This window comes from Callithrix jacchus, chromosome 22, assembly GCF_049354715.1.
Source record: "Callithrix jacchus isolate 240 chromosome 22, calJac240_pri, whole genome shotgun sequence".
Lineage (NCBI taxonomy): Eukaryota > Metazoa > Chordata > Mammalia > Primates > Cebidae > Callithrix > Callithrix jacchus.
Window position 1 is genome coordinate 49,839,741 of NC_133523.1, and position 15,694 is coordinate 49,855,434.

Consider the following 15,694-nt stretch of genomic DNA (forward strand, 5'->3'; position numbering starts at 1 on the left):
GCGGGTGGATCACAAGGTCAAGAGATCGAGCCCATCCTGGTCAACATGGTGAAACCCCGTCTCTGCTAAAAATACAAAAAATTAGCTGGGCGTGGTGGCGCGTGCCTGTAATCCCAGCTACTCGGGAGGCTGAGGCAGGAGAATTGCCTGAACCCAGGAGGCGGAGGTTACGCCATTGCACTCCAGCCTGGGTAACAAGAGCAAAACTCCGTCTCAAAAAAAAAATAAATAAAATAAAATAAATAAATATAGAGGCAGACACATTTCCTTCTCCAAGGGAGGTCGGTATCCTTGCAGAAGGAGTGTCTCTCTCTCTCTCTCTCTCTCTCTCTCTCTCTCTCTCTCTCTCTCTCTCTCTCTCTCTCTCTCTCTCTCTCTCTCTCTCTCTCTCTGTCTCTCACCAGATCACCATTACTATAGAGAGAAAAGCTATTGAGAGAGACAAGTTTGTATCATATACATATATATTTATACTCTAAGTTCTTGGGTACATAGGTATACATGGGCCATGGTGGTTGGCTGCATCCGTCACCCCGTCAACTACATTAGGTGTTTATCCGAATGCTCTCCCTCCCCATCCCCCGGCCCCCTGCTATCCCTCCCCTAGCCCCCACCCCCACTCCATGACAGTCCCCAGTGTTCTCATCGTGCGACTCCCACTTATGGGTGAGGACATGCGGTGCTTTGTTCTCTGCTCTTCCGCCAGTTTGCACACACGTTTGCTGTGGCACCGTTCACAATAGCAAAGACTTGGAACCAACCCAAATGCCCACCAGTGACAGACGGATAAAGAAACTGTAGACCATATTTTTGAGTCCTGTCTCTCCGAGACAGAAAGAACGGGACGGAGAGCCTGTTGGTTCTGTTTCTCTGGAGAGCCCGGACTGGTCACACGGGCCTAAGTTAACAGTGATCTGGCCGAGGGGAGAGAAACATAAACATATAGAGCATGTTTTTGAGAAATACGTGGGCAACAGGGGAAGATAAAGTTGACGCACGGGACTTGCAGGGAGGGGAGCGCATCAGGACTTACTCCCAGGTTTTTGTCTTAAGCAACTGGGTGGATTTTGACAGCATTTGCTGGGACGGGCCAGCCTGAGAAGCGAGAGAGAGAGAGAGAGAGAGAGAGAAATCGAGGTGGTTCCTGTCATCACCTGCAGGGCATGTGATGGGGGCACTGGGAGAGGAGGAGGAACGGGGGAGGGATTGGTGAGGGACGACATTTAGAATAGAAGTTCGCAGAGCTTGTGCTCGGGGAGAAAGAGCAGCTGGGACGTTCACCACCTCTCCGGTGGCCAGATGCAACCTCGGCTCGCAAATCCGCAAAGGAATTTTCCACCGAGCTGAGGGCCAGGCGGAATTCCAAGAATTATATACATGGCCGTGTAATTGAGGATGGGAAGCTTTTCCTCTCCGACGCCGAACAATGTGGGCGGTGTTATGGACATGTCTGCTTAAAATCGCATTTGTCTAAACGGCCATCTGCTTCGCAAATTGTTCCTGGATTCGGTCCTCCACAATTTTCATTCACGTTTTGAGAGCTGACAACACTCAATTTCATAATCTGCAGCTTTCTGTCTTTACAAGTTTTTGGCATAGCATCTGGCACATGATAAGGGCTCCACGGAATTACCGCGAAATCTAATTTCCTGGCATAGTCAATGAAGAAACAGAACATTTCACATCACCTAATTTGTACTCTCCCTTTAAAAAGTATACAGATGTATTATAATTACATGAATTAAATTTATAAATGTATACATCACATAAAAATGATATCTTCTGTAACTTGCATGTTAAATATAAAAAGATACTGTATATGAAGATGTACTGGGCATGGTGGGTCATGCCCAGCACTTTTGGAGGTTGAGGAGGGTGGATCGATTGAGCCCTGGAGTCTGAGACCAGCCTGGGCAGCATAGCAAGATGCCATCTCTACAAAAAATACAAAAACTAGCCAGGCATGGGGGCGCACGCCTGTAGTCCCAGCTACTCAGGAGGCTGAGGCAGGAGAATTGCCTGAACCCAGGAGGCGGAGGTTGCGGTGAGCCGAGATCGTGCCATTGCACTCCAGCCTGGGTAACAAGAGCAAAACTCCGTCTCAGAAAAAAAAAAAAAAAACATGCAGGTTACCTGGTTAAATACGGATTTCGGATAAACAACAAAAAGAATCACCTTTTATTTTAGAATTGACTTGGATTTGGAGGAAAGTTGCAAACACAGTCGAAAGTTTTCCTTGTTCCTGCACCCGGCTTCCCCGGTGAGCAGCGTCTCACGTGGGTATGAGTTGTCTCAATACTAATGAACTGGCCGGGTGCGGTGGCTCACGCCTGTGAGCCCAGCACTTCGGGAGGCCGAGTCGGGCGGATCACGAGGTCAGGAGTTCGAGACCAGCCTGTCCAGTATGGTGAAACCCCGTCTGTACTAAAAAATACAAAAATTAGCCTGGCATGGTGGCCCACGCCTGTAATCCCAGCTACTCAGGAGGCTGAGGAAGAAGAATAGCTCGAACCTGGGAGGAGGAGGTTGCAATGAGCCGAGATTGTGCCACTGCACTCCAGCCTGGGCAACAGAGCAAGACTCCGTCTCAAAAAAAAAAAAAAAAAAAATGTAAAAACGGAAATAAATTTAAAATTGCTGAATGTGGTGGCTCATGCCTATAATCCCAGCATTTTGGGAGGCAGAGGTGGGCAGATCGCTTGAGCCCCAGGAGTTCAAGACCAGCCTGGGCATCACGGCGAAAACCCATCTCTACAGAACATACAAAAATTCGCTGGGTGTGGTGGTGTGGGGCCTGTAGTCCCAGCTACTGGGGAGACTGAGGCAGGAGGATTGCTGGAGCTGGGGAGGCTGCGGTGAGCCAAGATGGTGCCACCGCACTCCAGCCTGAACCGCAGAGTGAGACCCTGTCTCCATAGAAAAACAAATGAATAATAAACACATGAAGGGCCTCATGGCCGGGGCACACACCCGGGTTTGGGGTGCAGCCAGCCTGTAAACCCAAATCTGGGACCCCGGGCTCCTGGCTGCTGCTGCACTGGCTGCCATGAAGGTAAAATAAAACTGACACATGGGACGGGAGGGGAATGTGCTCTCCTGCCACCCTCCCAGGTTCACCTGCTGAGAAAGATGTTTGGAAATCAACCTGGAGCCCCAGCGCTCTGCAGGGTCAGAGCTGCTTCAGCCACGTTCTCGCGGCGCCACCTGCTGGCCACGGGCCGTCATTGCCGCTGGACGTCGCCCAGGCCGGACGAGATGTGTCACCTCCTCTGAGGAGCCTTCCAGGATCACCCCGGGGACGGGAGCCGCACCGGGCGGGCACTCCACGCCTCGCTGTCTGTTCTTCGGGGCACTGACCACGATCACAGATCAGCCTGTTCCTTGTGTTTCCTGCCGGGCCGGGTGGGCCATGATCGGCACGCAGGGGTCAAGGCTGAGGTGGTATGAATGTGGACGTTGTGGCCCTGGCTCCCTCTCCATCACCCTGCTGGCCGCCCCTCGACCGTGGCGGTGCTGTGCCCCTGATTTTCCCTTTTTTTCCTTTTCTCTCTTTTTTTTTTTTTTTTTTTTTGAGACGGAGTTTCGCTCTTGTTACCCAGGCTGGAGTGCAATGGCGCGATCTCGGCTCACTGCAACCTCCGCCTCCTGGGTTCAAGCGATTCTTCTGCCTCAGCCTCCTGAGTAGCTGGGATTACAGGCACGCGCCACCGTGCCCAGCTAATTTTTTGTATTTTTTTTTTTTTTTTTTTTAGTAGAGACGGGGTTTCACCATGTTGACCAGGATGGTCTCGATCTCTTGACCTCGTGATCCACCCGCCTCAGCCTCCCAAAGTGCTGGGATTACAGGCGTGAGCCACCGTGCCCGGCCGAGTGTCTTCCTTGTCTACCAGGGTCTGGCACCTCAGGTGGATGAGAGGGGATGGTGGATGGGGGAGGAAGATGGAAGAGGGAGGGGAAGGAGAGGGGGGAGGAGGGAGTTGGGCAGCCTGAATGGAGGGCCCTCCCCTTCCCGTCTAAAGGGGCTCCCTGGAGGTCCCTTGGCTCACACCTGTCATCCTGGCTGTCCCAAAGGCTCATGCCCTGTGTCACGCCCTGCCTCACACCCTGTCACGCCTAGCTCACACTCTGGCACACATGTGTCATTCTGCCTGTCCCAGTGGTTCACGCCTGTAATCCCAGCATTGTGGGAGGCTGAGGCCGGCAGATCACCTGAGTTCAGGAACCAGCCTGGCCAACGTGAAGGCAGGAGAATCATTTGAACCCAGGAGTTCAAGACCAGCCTGTGCAACATAGTGAGACGCACCCCCCCCCCGCCCCCCACACAAATGTCTACAAAAAGTTGAAAACTTAACTGGGTGTAGTCACACTGGGTGTGGAGGTCCCAGCTACTCAGGAAGCTGAGCTGGGACGGTCATTTAAGCCCAGGAGATCCAGGCTGCAGTGAGCTATGATTGCACCACTGTCTCCAGCCTGTGTGGCAGAGCAAGACTCTGTCTCAAAAAAAGAATGAAAAGAAAAAAGAGAGAAAGAGAACAGAAAAAAAGGTAAACAGAGAAAATAAAATGATATTTCATGCTATGTGCAAATTCTATGAAATCCAAACCTCGGTTTCCACAAATAAAGCTGTGATGGGCCATGGCCATCCCTTCGCTGACACTGCCTGTGGCTGCTTTGTGTCACATCAGCAGAGGTGAGTAGACTGTGTGGCCTGCAGAGACTCAAATATTCGCTATTCTGGGCCAGGCGTGGTGGCTCACACCTGTAATCCCAGCACTTTGGGAGGCCAGGGTGGGCGGCTCACCAGAGGTCAGGAGTTCTATCCCAGGGGGCCAATATACTGAAACCCTGTCTCTACTAAAAATAGAAAAAAAAAAAAAAAAAAAAAAAGCTGGGTGTCTGGGCAGGTGACTGTAATTTCAGCTATTCAGGAGACTGAGGCAGGAGAATTGCTTGAACCTGGGAGGAGGAGGTTGCAATTAGCCTAGATCACACCACTGCACTCCATCCTGGGCAACAGAAGGAGACTCCATCTCAAAAATTAAAAAAAAAATTTTAAAAAGCAGCGGCAGCTAGATTTGAATTCCAAGCAGAGCTGGCGTCCTGTAGGAATACCTGTGAGCTCACCAGTGCCCTCTCCCTCCACTGTCGCTCTACATCAGGGCTACAGTTGCTACCTGCTGCCACTAGGTGGTGGTACAAGACAAGTAATAAAGTAGTTTGGGGCCCCTTTTTTTTTGGTTGCTTTTTATTTATTTTTTTTTTTCTCTTTTTTTTTTTTTTTTTTTTTTTTTTTTCTTGAGACTTTGTCTCAAGAAAAGAATTGTGTCGCTCAGGCTGGAGTGTAGTGGTGCCATCTTGGGTCACTGCAATCTCCACCTCCCTGGTTCAAGTGATTCTCCTTTCTCAGCTTCCTGCTAATTTTTTTTTATTTTTTTTAGTAGAGACGGAGTTTCACCATGTTGGCCAGGCTGGTTTCGAACTCCTGACCTCAGCTGATTCCGCGAGCTAGGCCTCCCAAAGTGCTGGGATTATGGGCGTGAGCCACCGCGCTGGACTTTTCGGTTTTCAGATCTTTATTTATTGTAAATCTGACAAGCAGGCGGGGCGTGGTGGTTCCCGCCTGTAATCCCAGCACTTTGGGAGGCCGAGACGGACGGATCAAGAGGTCAGAGGATCGAGACCATCCTGGCCGACATGGTGAAACCCCGTCTCTACTAGAAATTTAAAAAATTAGCTGGGTGTGATGGCAGATGCCTGTAATCCCAACTACTCAGGAGGCTGAGAAAGGACAATCGCTTGAACCTGGGAGGCACAGGTTACAGTGAGCTGAGAATCTCCAGCCAGGGTGACACAGTGAGACTCCATGTCAAAAAAAAAAAAAAAAAAAAAATTTAATCTGAGACATGCATATGATTCAGTAAAATTTAAACGTCAATGTCTACAGGAGCTGGGGGCACCGGGGGCTCTCAGCTGGGGCTCGTGTACCATTGGTCAGGGCCTTATTAGGACCGGCTATTGCCCCACCCTTGTTAAATCTTTTGAGTATCTTCCTTGTCCACCAGGGTCTGGCACTCAGGTGGATGAACGGAGGATGGGGAATGGGGAGACAGATGGAAGAGGGAGGGGAAGGAGACGGAGGAGGAGGGAGTTGGGCAGCCTGAACAGGACCCTCCCCATCCCATCTAAAGGGGCTCCTTGGCGGGGCTCCATGGTTCACACCTGTCATCCCAGCACTTTGGGAGGCCGAGGCGGGCGGATCACAAGGTCAAGAGATCGAGACCATCCTGGCCAACCTGGAGAAACCTCATCTCTACTAAAATTACAACAATTAGCTGGGCATGGTGGCGCGTTCCTGTAGTCCCAGCTACTCGGGAGACTGAGGCAGAAGAATCGCTTGAACCCAGGAGGTGGAGGTTACAGAGAGCCGAGATCGCGCCATTGCACTCCAGCCTGGGTAACAAGAGCGAAACTCCGCCTTGAAAAAAAAAAAATTCATTAAATAAAAATAAATAAAGGAGCTCCGTGCTCTTCTCCAACCTGTTGCTGCCACATAGGAACGTGGGTCACAAAACCCAGAAATCTGGGCTCCTTGAAGTGAAATCTTCCACGGTTTATGTTTAAGAAGGTCGTATCTTTATTCTTTCATGAAGACCGTGCTGACCAACCGTCTTCCGTGGGTAAGTGTCCCCAGGCTTCAGGCTGCTCCCCTTTGGAGTCTGTGGTGTAAAGGGAACAGCTCTAAGTCCCTCTCCCCACCCTACAGAGGAGTTCAGCGTCTCGGGTTCCCTGGCAGAACTTTTCTCTGCTTTTCTTTCTCTTTATCCGACACTTCCAGGTGCCTTCCTGAAAGCCAACCACAGAGCTAGAGCAGAGTTTGCCAAACCCAAATATGGACCAGTGCTTGTTTCTGTAGGAACTTCAAGCTGAGCATGGATTTTATGTGTTCACGTTATTGAAAATAAATCAGGCCTGGCACACTGGCTCACATCTGTAATCCTGTCTTTGGGAGGTCAAGGCAGGAGAATCATTTGAGCCCAGGAGTTCAAAGCCAGACTGGGCAACATAGTGAGACACCCACCTTCCCCCAGTCTCTACAAAAAGTTAAAAACTTAACTGCGTGTGGTGGCACTGGGTGTGGTGGTCCCAGCTACTGAGGAAGCTGAACTGGGAGGGTCATTTACCCCAGGAGATCCAGGCTGCAGTGAGCTATGATTGCACCACTGTCTCTCCAGCCTGGGTGGCAGAGCAAGACGCTGTCTCCAAAACGAAAGCAAAGAAAAAAAAGAGAGAGAAAGCGAACAGAATAAAAAGAAGGGAAACAGAGAAAATAAAAGGAAATGATATTTCATAGAATGTGCAAATTATATGAAATCCAAATCTTGGTTTCCACCCCAAAACCTAAAATGCAATTTAAAAAAAAAAAAAAAAAAAAAAGGTGTGTTGGCCCATGGCCATCCCTTCACTGACACTGCCTGTGGCTTTGTGTCACATCAGCAGAGGTGAGTAGACTGTGTGGCCTGCAGAGCCTCAAATATTTCCTATTCGGAGCCAGGAGTGGTGACTCACACCTGTAATCCCAGCACTTTGGGAGGCCAGGGTGGGGGGATCACCAGAGGTCAGGAGTTTGAGACCAGCCCGGCCAACATGCTGAAACCCCGTCTCTACTAAAGATACAAAAAAAATTAGCTGGGTGTGGGGGGCGGGTGCCTGTATTTTCAGCTACTCAGGAGGCTGAGGCAGGAGAATTGCTTGAACCTGGAAGGAGGAGGTTGCAGTGAGCTGAGGTCACACCTCTGCACTGCAGCCTGGGCAACAGAGTGAGACTCCATCTCTAAAAGAAAAAAAAATTGCTATTCTGACCCTTTCTTGGGGGCATTTACAGACAATATTTACCCACCCTTCTAGGTACTTTGGATCCGTTAACTTATTTTATCCTCACAGAGCATCTATGATGAAGATGCTGCTATTATCCCATTTCAAAGGTGAGAAAACAGAAGGTGAAGTCTGTGAGGCAGGGCTGGGGTTTAGTCCCAGGAAGCCTGAACCTACATTCTAGGGGCTTAACTGCTACACGAGGCTGCCCCTCTTTCTAAGCATTTTTTGTATTTTTAGTAGAGACGGGGTTTCACCATGTTGACCAGGATGGTCTCGATCTCTTGACCTTGTGATCCACCCGCCTCGGCCTCCCAAAGTGCTGGGATTACAGGCTTGAGCCACTCTTCTTAAAAATTAATTATTTTTAGGCCGGGCACAGTGGCTCACACTCCCAATCACGGCACTTTGGGAGACGGAGGCAGGCAGACCACCCGAGGTCAGTTCAAGACCAACCTGGCCAATGTGGTGAAACCCCGTCCCTACTAAAATACAAAAGCTAGCCAGGCGTGGTGATGCGTGCCTGCAATCCCAGCTACTTGGGAGGCTGAGGCAGAAGAATCATTTGAACTGGGAGACAGAGATTGCAGTGAGCTGAGATCATGACATTGATTATGCTCCAGCCTGGGCGACAGAGCGAGACTCCATCTCAATAAATAGTTTTTAATTATTTTTACTAGACAAAAACATTGTATACATTTATTGTGCAAAACATGATGTTTTCAAATATGCATCACTTCCCTTGCGTTTTTGTTTTCTTGGAGAGAATCTTGCTTTGTCCCCCAGTCTGGAATCATCACGGCTCACTGCAGCCTCAATCTTCTGGGCTGAGGCAGTCCTCCCACCTCAGCTCCTAAGTAGCTGGAACTACAGGTGTGCACCGGCACACCTGGCTAGTTTTCTGAAAAATTTGTTTGGAGACAGGGTCTTGCTATGTTGCCCAGGCTGGTCTCAAACGCCTCAGCTCCAGCAATCCTCCTGCCTTGGCCTCCCAAAGTGCTGGGATTCATGACAGCTGTGAGCCACCGCGCCCAGCCTGTGTTCCTTGTTTTCAACAGAAGAACCTTGGGGCAGACTCCACAGTTACTGCCCATGAGTTAGTCCTGCTCCTCGAGGAGCAGCACCATTCAGAGATGAAAAAGGAAAAGAAAAGCATGAGAACTTGTTGTCTGAGATGTATGCCTCCTGGTTCATACATTCAGTCGAGTTGGGGATGGGGCTTGAATTTGCTCTGCAGAAAAAAATCTTTAGAAACATAACTTGAGGTTCTTCATTAACAACCTAAAAAACTTTTTTTGGCCAGACACGGTGGCTAATGCCTGTAATCCCAGCACTTGCATCAGGTGATCCATGGTGGGTGGATCACCTGAGGTCAGGAGTTCAAGACCAGCCTGGCCAACATGCTGAAAACCCCCGTCTCTAAAAAAAAATACAAAAACTTAGCTGGACATGGTGGTGGGAATCTGTCGTCCCAGTTACTCAGGAGGCTGAGGCAGAAGAACTGCTTGAACCTGGGAGGCAGAGGTTGCAGTGAGCCGAGATCCCACCACCTCACTCCACCTTCAGCAACAGAAGGAGACTCCATCTTAAAAATACAAATAAAAAAAAAAATGGAGAGGAAAAAGGAATTCCCTGGCGCGATGAGGTTCCGGTTCTATGGTGATCTGGACTGTCCCGACTGGGTCCTGGCAGAGATCAGCACGCTGGCCAAGACGTCCTCTGTGAAGTTGCGGCTGCTCTGCAGCCAGGTACTAAAGGGCCTGCTGGGACAGGGGACTGATTATGAGAAGATCCTGAAGCTCATGGCTGACACCAAGTTTGAGTCAGGCGATGTGAAGGCCACAGTGGCAGTGCTGAGCTTCATCCTCTCCAGTGCGGCCAAGCACAGTGTTGATGGCGAATCCTTATCCAGCGAACTGCAGCAGCTGGGGCTGCCCACAGAGCACGCCGCCGGCCTGTGCCGCTGTTACCAGGAGAAGCAAATTCCCTGGCAGAAGCACTTGTGGGTCTGCAGCCTACGCACAAACAGGTTGGCAGGTGCAGGCTGGCGGGCAGACTACACCCTGAGCTCCAGCCTGCTGCAGTCTGTGGAAGAGCCTATGGTGCACCTGCGCCTGGAGGTGGCAGCTGCCCCAGGTACCCCAGCCCAGCCTGTTGCCATGTCCCTCTCAGCAGACAAGTTCCAGGTCCTCCTGGCAGAGCTGAAGCAGGCCCAGACCCTGATGAGCTCCCTGGGCTGAGAAGGGAGTTACAGGCCTGTGTGGAGCCGCCTTACCTGTATGGAGTCATGCCCTCTGCACTGCTCTTCAGGAGGTGCCCCGCTTCTAGGAAACTGGGGCCCTAGCTGGGCTCTGGCCTCCCAGATCCCCGGCTGCCTCACTTCTCTCTTGAGAGCTCGGCTTAGGGCTCGTGAGGACCTTTCCCAGCATTCCCTTCCCTTCCCTTGAAAGGCAGTTGTTGGCCATTTTTGTGAGCAGGAAAAATAAACAGAAGCATAAAAAAAAAAAAAGCAGCAGCAGCAGCAGCTAGACCGGGATTCCGAGCAGAGCCGGCGTCCTATAGGAATGCTTGTGAGCTCACCAGTGCCCTCTCCCTCCATCTCCCTCCACTGTCGCTCTACATCAGGGCTACCCACCCCTGGCACCCTCTGCATTTGCGGTTGGAGGATTCTTGGCTGTGGGGTCTGTGCTGTCCATTGTTGGGCATTGAATGGCATCTCTGGCTTCACCGTCTAGAGGCCAGGAGCAGCTCCTCACCCAGTTATGACCATCAAAACTGCCTCCAGACATTGCCAAAGGTCCACTGGGTCGGGGCAGAACCACCTCTGGTTGATGAGACCCCTTCCACCACCCCGCTCTAAATAATCATGATTTCCCCCACTTTTACAAACATTCGTGTTTTTTTACCAAAAAAAAAAAATCACTTTTATTTGGTAAAAATTATACATGCTTATGAAAATAATTACACATTCCACCAAAGTGACAAAGATAAAAGTAATCACCGCAAGGCCGGGCGCGGTGGCTCACGCCTGTAATCCCAGCACTTTGGGAGGCCAAGGCAGGCGGATCACGAGGTCAAGAGATCGAGACCATCCTGGTCAACATGGTGAAACCCCGTCTCTACTAAAGATACAAAAAATTAGCTGGGCACGGTGGCACATGCCTGTAATCCCAGCTACTCAGGAGGCTGAGGCAGGAGAATTGCCTGAACCCAGGAGGTGGAGGTTGTGATGAGCCGAGGTCGCGCCATTGCACTCCAGCCTGGGTAACAAGAGCGAAACTCCATCTCAAAAGAAAAGTCATCACCGCAGATCGTAGTTCCCAGAAGTTGCTCTCCTTCACAGTAGGCAAATAATAAAATCCCAGGTATTTTTCTCTGCAAATATACAGAAAGCTGCATAGATACATAGATAATACACGTCAATCCTTCAGTTAGAATGTGGCCCAGGAGAGCATGAACTTCATGAACTTCATGAGGTCAGGGATTTTTGTTGGCTAGGTTTACCTCTACATCTCCCCTACCTAAAGTTTCTCAGCCTGGGCACTGCTGACATTTGGGCTGGATAACTCTTTCCGTAGGAGGGTGGGGAGGCTGGGGAGGGTCCCGTCCACTGCACTGTAGGATGCTGAGTAGCTCTACCCTGGCAGGAGCATCCTCCAGATTGTGACAACCGAAACTGTCTCCAGACACTGGCAATTGTTCCCTCGGGAGCAAAACTGCAACCAAGTGAAAACGACTAACCTAGAGAAGTGACCGTGCCACACACAGTAAATGCTTGCTGAATGTATTACACAGCTGGAAAATGACGTAGGGGCAAGTTAGAAAGCAATACAAACGCAGGGAGCAGAGGCTCATCCCTGTAATCCCAGCACTTTGGAGGCTGAGGTGGGCAGATCACCCGAGGTTGGGAGTTCAAGACCAGCCTGGCTAACATGGTGATACCCTGTCTCCACTAAAAATACAAAAATGAGCCAGGTGTGGTGGTGGGCACTAAGTCACACACGCTACTAGGGAGGCTGAAGCAGGAGAACTGCTTGAACCTGGGAGGTGGAAGTTGCAGTGAGCCAAGATCCTACCATTGCACTCCAGCCTGGGCAACAAGAGCAAAACTCCATCTCAAAAAAAAAAAAAAAAAAAATGGTAATGCAAACCTCATCTGGGATTTGATCATTTCCTGCACCTCCTGAGAAAGGGCATAGGGCTGAGGAGCAGATATGGGAAGGAGAACAAATATGAGAATCCAGATTGGCCCTATGCCCTACCCAGTAATTGTAGCCCCAAATCTTTGCCTTAGCTGACATGGGGCCACACTGAAGTCTTGCAAAGGGCAGAGGGGACCTTACTGAGGCAGGGACAACCTTGCCTACAGGTGACTCAGGTAAATCCCACAAGTTCAGCCACAGAAAACAAGCATGGCCATGTGCAAAGATTTCCATGAGGCCACTTGTCACAGGGTTGTTTTAGTTCAAGCAACATCCACACCAGAAACTTGTGAAGGAAATGACGGCACATTTGTATAACTTCAGTGTCAAGAAGCCAGTGGTATTTTGCAAATAATGCAAGGTCTGTAGAACCCCGAATTAAGTTGGGTGTCTCCCTTTACTGAGCAAACACCTTGGAGGTCTGAGGGAATCCAAAGACAAGGTTCTGGGCATTTTAAACACGTTAATTCATGTCCTGTGTGAATTCTCACGACAACTCTTTAGAGCCAGTGTGTAATGGAACAGAAGGAGTTAATTACGTTTACACGTCATGGACAGACTCTATATCTTCATTTCCTTATCATTGGGAGTATTCCGAGCTCAGAATTTTCCCAATGCAAAAAAAGGCTCTGAAGAGCCGGACCTGGGAACCTGGCCAGTTCCCTGATCCAATTTTTGGTAAACACCTCAAGGATGTTAGTTACACGATGAAGACGTGGACAGTGTCCTGACTTGACCCTTCTTTGTTTTAAAAAGTATAAAAGATTGTTTAGCAGAAGCCGAACTGAGCTTCGGTGGTGACTTGGTCTGGACTTGCGAAAACCCGTGCTGCTTTATTGCCGGTGTTGAAGTTTGTGAGCGTCTCTAGGTATCCTTGTAAATAAACTCTTTTTCTTTCCTTGTAAATAAACTCTTTTTCTCTATATATCTCGGCTGGTGTTTTTCTTCCCACGAATCTGCCTGAAAAGATTAGAAAATCCAAGCTTGGTACCGAGCAGTGCTCACACACAGTGCCATCACCACCCCTGCCTTATCGAGGAGGAAACTGGGTACAGAGAGCTTAAACAACTTGCCCGTGTCACGCAGCGGGGAAGTGCTGGAGGCAGGTCTCGAACCCACACGGCCTTGCTGCATGTTAGTGGAACGAATGCAGGACTCCAACACACAACCATCTGGCTGAAACTCCATGAGCAGCCAGGGGCCTCCTCCCGATGCAGGCTCCTTATGTGCACAAACGGGGTGCTCCTTGAGACAGGAACAATAAAGGGGTCGCAGGAGACCAGAAAATTCGAGGCAACCGTTTCCCATGATTAGCAAAGGAAACCATTGAAATAGCTGCATAAGATAAGGGCAGACAAGACCCTGAAAACCAGGGTGTGGGCCAGCTGGGTAAAGCCAACTGGACCCAGCATGGTGCTGGATTTAACCCGTTTCACCAAGGACCTCATTATGTGCTCATAAACACACTAAGACACACACCCACTGTGACAGTTCTGAGAACACCCACATTTAGTATAAAGATGGATGGCACCACAGTACCAAGAAATGTGTGCCTTTTTCCAAGAACCTTCCTGAATATTCCACCCCTGGGTTAACTGTATAAAGGTAGCAGCCCCCAAAACCGTTGGGCGTGATGCTCTTTGGTATGACTGCACTTTTTCTTTTTCTTTTTGAGACGGAGTTTCGCTCTTGTTACCCAGGCTGGAGTGCAATGGCGCCATCTCGGCTCACCGCAACCTCCGCCTCCTGGGTTCAGGCAATTCTCCCGCCTCAGCCTCCCGAGTAGCTGGGATTACAGGCACACGCCACCATGCCCAGCTCATTTTTTATATTTTTAGTAGAGACGGGGTTTCACCATGTTGACCGGGATGGTCTCGATCTTTTGACCTTGTGATCCACCCGCCTCGGCCTCCCAAAGTGCTGGGATTACAGGCGTGAGCCACCGCGCCCGGCCTGACTGCACTTTTCTTTCTCCCGGGTGAACGAACGTCCCCTTCGCAATACATCTACATACTTCGTTGTATGGACAAGCATGTCCATGAATTCCTTCTCACACCAGTGACAAGAACCTGGACGCCCGGTTCTTGTCAGGTCGAGGTCTCCCAGCACCTTGGGACCTCCCCAGGCGCAGAGGCGTGAGCGCCCAGCCGGGCGCGGTGGCTCAAGCCTGTAATCCCAGCACTTTGGGAGGCCGAGGCGGGTGGATCATGAGGTCAACAGATCGAGACCATCCTGGTCAACATGGTGAAACCCCGTCTCTACTAAAAATACAAAAAATTAGCTGGGCATGGTGGCATGTGCCTGTAATCCCAGCTACTCGGGAGGCTGAGGCAGGAGAATTGCCTGAACCCAGGAGGTGGAGGTTGCGGTGAGCCGAGATCGCGCCATTGCACTCCAGCCTGGGTAACAAGAGCGAAACTCCGTCTCAAAAAATAAAAAGAAGAGACGTGACTCTCGCAGAGGACTCGGGCCTCGGGGGGGAGAGATGGAAGCTGTCAGGATGCAGCCACCACTGCGCGCGCCCCCAGACCCCAGCCAGCCTTGTCCCCTCGCGCAGGGGAACAGGCCCACAAATGACTGCGCCTGGGCATCACTGGCCCAGGCGCCACGCGGCTCTCTGCGCGCCCACGGCGACCCCCGCCCCCAAACTACCCCCGGAGATGACGTCACCTGTGAGGCCCCGCGGCGAGCCCTCCTAAAGCTCAGCTGGGAAACCGTCCGCTTCCCCGAGACTCAGGGGCTGGCCGCCATGTTTCAGTTTCCCTGAAGGATTCCTGGGGGGCCGAGGCAAATGCGCTGGAAAGCCTGAGACGTTTAAGTCCCTTCTGCGCCCTTTTTCCTGTCTCTTCTACCTGGAGGATGACCTTTTTTTTTTTTTTTTTTTTTTTTTTTTTGAGTTGGAGTTTTGCTCTTGTCACCCAGGCTGGAGTGCAATGGCGCCATCTTGGCTCACCGCAACCTCCGCCTCCTGGGTTCAGGCAATTCTCCTGCCTCAGTTTCCCGAGTAGCTGGGATTACAGGCGCGCACCACCATGCCCAGCTAATTTTTTGTATTTTTAGTAGAGACGGGGTTTCACCATGTTGACCAGGACGGTCTCGATCTCTTGACCTCGTGATCCACCCGCCTCGGCCTCCCAAAGTGCTGGGACCACAGGTCACCCTCAGAGACTGAATCTCACTCTGTCGCCCAGGCTGGAGTGCAATGGCGTGATCTCAGCTCCCCGCAGCCTCCACCCTCCCGGGTTCAAGTGACTCTCCTGCCTCGGCCTCCCCAGTAGCTGGGCTTTCAGGTGCGCACCACCACGCCCAGCTAGTTTCTGTATTTCTAGTAGAGATGGGGTTTCACCCCGTTGGCCAGGCTGGTCTCGAACTCCCGACCTCAGGTGACCCGCCCACCTCGGCCTCCCAAACTGCTGGCATGACAGGTGTGAGCCACCGCGCCTGGCCGGGATGGCGGTTATTGGCAATTCCTGGCGTGGATCCTGGCACCTGGCCGCCTGCCCACACCCCCACCTCACTTGAGCGGGGTGAACCTGCCCCTGAGCTGGTTTTCTCTGAACCCCAACTCCTGCCATTAAGCCTCACCCGCTCTGGGCCAGCGACTCCCGTTACATGGCCGC

At 51.1% G+C, this 15,694-nt stretch overlaps 1 pseudogene across 1 annotated transcript; it reads left to right on the plus strand.

Annotated features, from left to right (window-relative positions):
• The first annotated feature begins 9,504 nt into the window (after positions 1 to 9,504).
• On the plus strand, positions 9,505 to 10,381 carry LOC100410916 (COMM domain-containing protein 4 pseudogene; annotated as a pseudogene). The gene has a single exon (XR_013531152.1). The product of XR_013531152.1 is annotated as a COMM domain-containing protein 4 pseudogene (transcript).
• Positions 10,382 to 15,694: the final 5,313 nt, after the last annotated feature.